The 8,350-nt window shown below is 30.5% G+C and overlaps 1 long non-coding RNA gene across 1 annotated transcript; it reads left to right on the top strand.

Moving 5' to 3' along the window:
* The first annotated feature begins 3,618 nt into the window (after positions 1 to 3,618).
* Positions 3,619 to 4,301, top strand: LOC139906236 (uncharacterized). Its single transcript, XR_011781609.1, has 3 exons — positions 3,619 to 3,713; positions 3,770 to 4,084; positions 4,174 to 4,301. It is a non-coding gene; the product is annotated as an uncharacterized lncRNA (long non-coding RNA).
* The last annotated feature ends 4,049 nt before the right edge of the window (positions 4,302 to 8,350 follow it).

Here is an 8,350-nt window from a genome sequence, read left to right as displayed (position 1 = left end):
AAAGATGTTGTGATGATATTACCCACAGCAATTATGTCACACAATTTTTACCACAGGACAATGTTACCCCTACTAATGTTGTCCACAATCTTTTTTAAAGTGAATATATTCGTAATCCAGCGTATAGCTAAATAAATATGAATGGCGAATATATTGCAATTAAGTTAAATAGTATGGATAAGAAAAAAAGAAAAAAGTTTAACAAAATGCCATTGTTTTACTACAAGTTGTACTAGTATTATACTAATATATTTTTTGGTGAAATGTCTGGGAATTCATATAGAGAGCTCAAGCCAAGTTATGCCAAGTTATACCTCAAGTCAAGTTGTGAGGCCTTAACAAGTGACTTATACATTCCTCCAACAAATTTTTGAGTGTATTTTCATAATATGAAAATACCCTAATAACATTTGAATATGTAACTTCATTTATAACAGTAGACTTCAGTGATATTTATCAAACAATATGAAACACTATGAAATCAAACAGCCATATATTTGGGAAGTTGCCTGCCAATAATTATTTAATCAACTTAGAGAGAGACATGTTCTTAAGGCACGTAGCATACTCAACTTGATGAATGGGCCTAACAAGCTGTGAAGGTTTTATTATTGCAATATTAAATTCAAATCATTTGTTTTAAACAATAATTCGCAGTTACGGGTCCTTGAGCACATAATTCTAGTCGATTTTATAGTTTTATCTTCGAGTTAGTTAGATTTAGTTACTCCTTTTTGGTCCTCAGACAAAGCCAGTTGAAAAATCAAAAAAAAGGCAAATGGATGACGTTTATCGCTTCTCCTTACTCTTGGTTCTTCTATTTAAATTTCATAAATATGGAATCAACCATGCAATCAGCATGAATTTGGCGCCTTATACAAAATATTAGCCAATAATATGTATATTCAATATTAAAGCTGAATGCATAAATTGCCTTGGGCATTTATAATATTCTGAGAAAATATAAATACCTCTATTTTCAGGAAATTCATGTCAAAAATGGCTTAAAATGACCATATTTTTCAAGTCAAAAATGGCTTAAAATAACCATTTTTTCCGAAAAAAAAATCAAAATTTCTAATATAATAAATAATTAAAAATGTAACATCCATAGCCATTGCAAAATATAAAATTGAAAACTGTAGACAAGTGTTACAAAATAAAAACATTACAACTGCACGAATATATGTATAGTGGATCATGTTGATATGCAGTATGCACTTACTAACTGGGGGGAGCAGTGCATTCAGACTAATTTTATCCTCTTTGGTGTTCTATGATTTTTTAAATATTTAAAATTGAGTACGCCATCTTGTAAGACGTAATTATTTCACAAAAAAGCGTACAGAGAATAAAAACATTAGTACCAGTTATTAGAAAAGCTTTGTAGGAAATATTCATTTCATTTTTTCAATTGTTAATTATTATGAATTCACATGCAGTTTATACAAAACCATTATATAGAAATTAATTGACTTTCCTAGTTCTCCATCTTCAAGTTCGAATCCATGAGGTGTCCAATTTGAAAAAAAAATAGGTATAGAAAAATTTCCTCCTAATTATATTAGTGACTTTTTCCTCGGATTAACCTGACAAAGACTATTGGATGACCAAGATGAGACGAGACAAGACGAAGGCGAGACGAAACTGAAAATAGCTGACGAAGTTAACACTGGTTTTCAACAATGGTGTCAAAATAGTTATGTCGTATATATTTGAATAAAAAAGTCCCAACATAAAAGCTACTACATTTAAAAGGACATATTATTGAGGGACACTATTTTTAAATAACAAACGGATAAAAAATATCTGAAATTTTTTACCTAGAACCAAAGGTGTGATCAATCAAAATATTGAAAATGCCAAATGCATTAGTGTTTAAATCTTGGTAATAATTTCCCCACCATTTCTTTAATGTATTGGCCACACAAAAATATACATTTATTGCATGAAAATGACAAAGAATATTTTATTGAAGTATTTCCCATTGCATTAGCTATTAGCATTCCCTAGCTATTCGGTAATTTGTGGATACCAAGGCGAAAAATTCGTTGCTCTTTTGAGCTAAATCTACCATCCAGCTATTTTTGCACATCTTTGTAAGAAGTGAGTAGTGCGTGTTCCATCCATAAAAACAGGTCGTAATATGTCTGGTGAGCAAGTTGCTTGAATAAGTAATATAAAATCTTCTTTGCCAAAAGACAGAAAAAAAGAAAATGGTGCAATTGTGTGTTCTGATGACAGCGACATTGTCTGCTATAGTCAACTATTGATGAATTCCGGATTCATATTTGCATACCTTATTTATGGATACATAATATATATTCAATACGACGACTTATAGAAAAAATTGAAATGTATACAGAAATTGAACGCATGCTATATAATCTTATATATTAAAACAGTAGAAAGTAATTAGTAAGGCGTACAATTTTCTGTTTTGCGCAGTTAAGGAAAAAAAAATTATATATTTGTTAAATGTCACGGAATCACGACCAAACAATAATGTAAAGATAGTTTTCAAGGCCTCATTTTGATTTTTTTTAAAGTATAATAATTGGATACATTTGGTTTGTTTTTATCAAGCCTCACGTTTCATGCCATTACAAAAAAGAAGGCTTCTATAGTCCATTAATGATATAATAACTTAAAACAGAATTTCAAAATGTGATTGTCTAATTCAACCAATCAACGTTCTTTTAAACTTAAATTGGTTTGAATTAGAGACGATTATTTTATTTTATTTTACCTTAAAAATACTTTAAAGAGTTCTATGTGAGATAATAATAATAATAAAAAGAACACCAGCAAAAAAAACAACAGGTAGCGCACGAGAAGGCTAGCGCGTGTGTGTAAAATAAATACTTTAAAATTAATAAAATGATATAACAAGCGATGTTCATCAAAGAGGGGTCATCATGTTATTATAATTTTCCAATGTGTTTACTTAGAGTGAGTGGCGTTGGACAGCTACTTCTCTGTTTATGTTCATAAATTAATAGAAGGGCGTCTGTTATGATACACTCCAGCTTCATATTTTCCTCCAACGCCGGGTCTATCATTATGAGCCAGTTGCTTTCCCTCCAAAAGTACTGAACTTCTTCTACCTTATAGAAGGGGACCACCCTAGGGCAACTATAAAATAGATGGAGAGAGGACTGTTGTTCGATTTTACAATATTTCCCCGTGGGTTCGAGGTTTTATTATTTGTAAATAATGACACAGTAGCTAACTTATAGCGAACCCATCTTTGTTTCGAGTTTGTGAAGGGATTTTGAAGAATGCATCCCTCATCATTTAGAATAAGGTGGTTGGGGGATATACCTAACTGCTCCAGACGTCTTTTTATTATATGCCTCTGGGTATTCTCCAGGACTCTTCCAGAAAAGGCTCTCCTGAATCTGCTCATGCTCAATGTCGACAGTGCAATAATACCCGGCGTGTAAGGTCCCAATTTCAGGTAGTCCTGATGTGTGTCACGTCATTGCTTAATCGCACGACCTCTCACCAAGAAGTTGTGGGAAGTCAAGGAGGGCTTCCTACCCTTTAATTGTCCGAATGAGGTGAGTTGATCTGATGTGTATAGCTTTTCATTATTATGTACCCTTAAATTATATTTCAGGGACTCGTTTGGGCCTAATAAAGGAGGGACCAATGGGAAATTACTTAAAAATTTAGAAACTGAGCCTATGCCTTATACAACCTAAAAAAGTGTAAATATTTAATGACAAATATTAGAACATGGTTTAACATAGTGCTTTATTTCCAGTGTAGCAAAAACTTATAAGATTCTAAGTTGTTGTAAACATGTAGGTATGAGTAGAGTTGTATAAAGTATAACTTGCTTGTATGTAACAATAAAATCAACCGAAACATAACGTGGTTATCCTGACAATGTGAAGAATGTCTTGTAAAATACATAAAAAAATAGACTGACAAAGTGAAAAAGAAGGCGAGTAGAAACACGTATTTGACGGTCAGTTGTATATGTTATGTTTTAGTAAAACGATTTAAATTTAAAGGAAATAAAAAGGAAAGTTAAGCACCTGGAAGAGGATGAATATATAACTAAAATTGACATTATGTAAGTAAAATAACTATGTTTAAAAATAAGAAAAGGAAAAAACGTTGTTGTACGTGCTTTTTCAAACTTTTTTGTTCATTATTAAATAGGTCGTCTTGTTGACTACTTATCCCTCTAAAGTAAGTATTCTCACCTATCTTCAGAGTAAATTGTTTTAAAAATGCAATATATATTATGTATATGAATTTTTCTTGTGATGTTTTTCCTGTCACAGTGCTAATTGAAATAAATAAGATTATACTCTAAATGGCAGTAATTCATTGTCTTCCTCCTCCCTGCCAAAAAAAACATCATATAACTGGGAGTTGTCTCAATAAGAGTCTTCATTCAGTAATACCATAATGTCTCACTCCTGTCTTCTCTTGTCTTACAAAATGTCTTTACGTAAAATACATCCTACCAGCAGATTATTATCTAATTATTAGTCTGTTTTTTTTTTTTTTATTAGATCAGATGCAAGCAATCGTCGGAGGAAGGACATAATCACAAATCCTAATCCCCTCTCTGTCTTTCATAGGCAAATACACTAATTATTACTTTATACTTAGAGGTTCCCCGTTCAAGAATTAAAAAATAATTATAACAGCTTTTGAAATAAGAAAAACTCTTTTAGATTACCCATTAGAAAAAATATCTCATGTGATAGGATTATATTTTATACAACTCTATATATAAGTTTGGGAAATGGTGAAGAGTGGTTGGGTGGAAGTTTTTCGTCATAATGTGGACCATTTATTCAATATTTTTGTACTAATAAAATATAATATATAGAATCTGTAAATTGAACAATGAGAAAAAATAACCGAACCAGGTTTTGTATAAAAAGTGGAGGTTTTCACGTGGAAACTAAAATTGATACGGGAGACTAATAATGTCAGCTTTTTTTCTCATTTGTCTGAAACTAATAAAAATTGTTAAATATTTAGTAATAGCTCAAATGTTTCAATGCGGGTTTTCAATATTTATTGATGTTTACTCTCTAAGGAACAAATGCATAAGGATATATATTTCTGTAAATGATTTACTTATTTTAATGAAGTGATTACAACGGGATTTGAATATACAGGTTGGGAATTTAAATCCAGAACAAGTTGAGACCTAAACATCTTGGCAACTCTAAAATCTATATTAATTAAAGTGTGCGTATCAGAGTTTGCTGATAAAACTGTACAAGTAAAAATAGGAAATCTTTGGAATGTCCTACAAAACCAGAAGCCATATGGTCATTAATTTGTGCCTCCGTACCAGGTGTACACCTAAGGAAATTATTGAGTTTACGAAGCTGCCCAAATCAACTGCTTACAATGCTGCCAAAGCTTTCAAAGAATCTGATGATTTGTGAATACTGCATGGAAGACTCATGATCGTTTTAATTGAGAATAAATTAATAGAATACACCATTAAAATGAATGGACATTTGCCCTCCTACTTCGCTGGGAGAGTGAGTCTAATAGAAACTTTCAATGGAGTTATGTATTTCAATTTGAAAATTTCAAATTTGTATTTCAAATTTAACTGTGAACATATATAAACATTCTTGGAGAAAGTAACTACATAAAAGTTATTAACGTTTAAAGATTATAATATATTTATATGTATATTCCTTAACCTTCCGTTAGTGAACATCCTTATTTATAACAAAGTTTGTGGATTGGGTAAAAAACAAAATATGATTCATTACATGATGAATGATTATTAAAATTTAAGAAATTTGATACTCTTATGTTCATTATACTCTTATTTTGAGGTATCCCTGTAGAAGAAATATGATCATTTGAGGTATCCCTGTTGTCACCTGATGAGAAGAGAAGGAGAGAGCGCATTATTTAAATCAAGGACTACTCGAAGAAAAGGAGTAGAGACAGAAAAAATTAGCAGACAGCTGTAATCCCATTTTCATGTTTTGTTCTGAGTCTTGCATTTAATCCCGCCGTATGAAAATAAGAAGGCCCTACCTCTTGAATGGGATCCTCTACCAATGATATGAATTGTGTTTCATGCCTGGGATTTGGGAGTTAAATTTGAGTGATTGAATTCCTCTTTTGTATGAGGACTCTGACGAAGAATCCCATCCTCATTTTAGGGTGAAATTAAGATAAAGGAATCGACTAAGCATCCCAGTCTTCGTATATGTAATCTTATCCAGCATTTTAGGATAAGAACCACAATATAAAAGTTTCCAATGTCCAAAAAACATACGCAATTTCATCAGTACAAAATATCTTCAGAAGAAAAAAACATGAAAATGAGACTGCAGCTGTCTGCTGATTTTTCTCTATCTCTAGTCCTTTTCTTCAAGTATTCTTTGTTTAAATAGAAAAAGAAGAGTCATCGACTCATCCTTGATCAGTGATAATAGGATATTAATGTGGCTCTAGTTAATTGATAGTTATGTATTTATTGCACTTATGTTCATTGTAAGTTTGATATATTTATTTAATTAACTGTATAAAATTAATATATGTTTATATAAACTATTTATATTAGCAATAATCATCTTGAAATATAATATAATATTGAATAGTATCTTTAATTTAAAAATATTTACAACATGATTTTTGGATTTCAACAAAATATATGTGATTTGTTATTTTTATAGTATACTATTAAATTTTTGTTTATTAATAAATACTTATATTTAATATTTATTAATTTATGCGAATATTGGGAATCAAATCAGTTTTGATACAGTTGCCTTTTTTATGATCGATAATAAGAGATACATAATAAATTTTTGTGGATACAGTTGTACGTCTCTCTTCTTATTGCAATATTAAGTATAATAATCCATGAAATAAAAAGGATCGAATATTAAGCAAAACATATTTAATTTATTAAATCTTGATTTTTTCATATTTTGTTTCTCTTTTAATACCTTCTCTTTAAGAGGATTTATCGGGATTGCTAGCTAAAAAAAAATGCAAAGTTTAATTATTGATATATCTTATTTTGTAAACGTAGATGATTAATGGATTAATAATTATTTCTGGAGACTCCAAAAGGCTATGAAAAATATTAGTTTTTCAAGAACAAATACAATTTCAATCACCCGATTGTGACAAAACACACCAATTTAAAATTCATCACACATCAAATCTGATGACACTAATTCAGCTCTCTAGAATAATTATCTGCAGAGTTATTTGCATTCAAGTATATTTCATACATCTCAAATTATGAAAAGGACCTTAGAAGCTTCATTTTTGTAAATTAGATATAGAAGGACTGAAATAATTTTCATCCCAGGAGTTAATTCTAATTACTTTAATTTAATACTGTTGTGCAACAGAAACCGAAAGAGTATTGTCCCTGTATACATCACAATTTTTTTTGGTCGCTGTCGATCCGTTTTTCCTTTTCTGGTTGTAAAAATGTAAAATGTGCCAAATTAATTTCTTTAAGACCTCAATACTTGACGCACGATAATTCACGAATGAATCGTCCAAATGCAATACTGTACAAAAAAGTATAAGTAGTATACACTCATATCTTTACAACATGTTATCGTATGATCTGATGTGGCCAGCTATAGTTCAGATATACATAGTTTTAAAAAAAGGGTGGGAATTTCAAAATTACTTTTTCTCCAACCTATCAATACATATATACATGTATTGTGTTGTGTCAGGCCTTATTTAGGACTGACCCCTGCAATACTGTCCAGTTCAGTCCTGTATATCATTTCGGTCCTTGAAGACGTCACTCAACTATATTTCTTCTATTTCAATTAGTTCCAATACTAAAAGTCCGAAAAAAAATAATTTCTTGGCATAGATAGCTTGTGCACCCAGTGTATATTTAGATGCAATATAATTGTAACATGCTCTTAATATATTTATGTATATTTATAACCATGGAAATTTCATACATAGATACATAGAACTATACTTTGAATATATTTTATTGCAATAATTCAATACTTGCTTATATACATAATATGTACATGTTTATATTTTTAGTAGCAGCAACACGGAATAATATTTATTAAAAATACTTTGAACAATCTATTTTATTTATGACTGAGTATAATCGATAAAATGATTTGAATTATTTACCGGGTGTTTACAAATATACAATACACTTTTTAGTACAACTTTATCAAGAACCATCGCGGTAATAATGGGTGCTTTAACAATAGTATTTAGAAAAAAAAGTAAGCCGTGTGTCCCATTCCCCCATTACCACTTATACAGGTGAAACACGGTGACAGAAGGAGTTAAAGGTGTATTTCAGGCTAATATTTTGTGTCAGTGGAGGTCAACAGCT

This window comes from Lepeophtheirus salmonis, chromosome 8, assembly GCF_016086655.4.
Source record: "Lepeophtheirus salmonis chromosome 8, UVic_Lsal_1.4, whole genome shotgun sequence".
NCBI classification, from domain to species: Eukaryota; Metazoa; Arthropoda; class Copepoda; order Siphonostomatoida; family Caligidae; genus Lepeophtheirus; species Lepeophtheirus salmonis.
The sequence above is the reverse complement of the archived record's forward strand: the minus strand, read 5'-3'. Positions and strand labels throughout refer to the sequence as shown.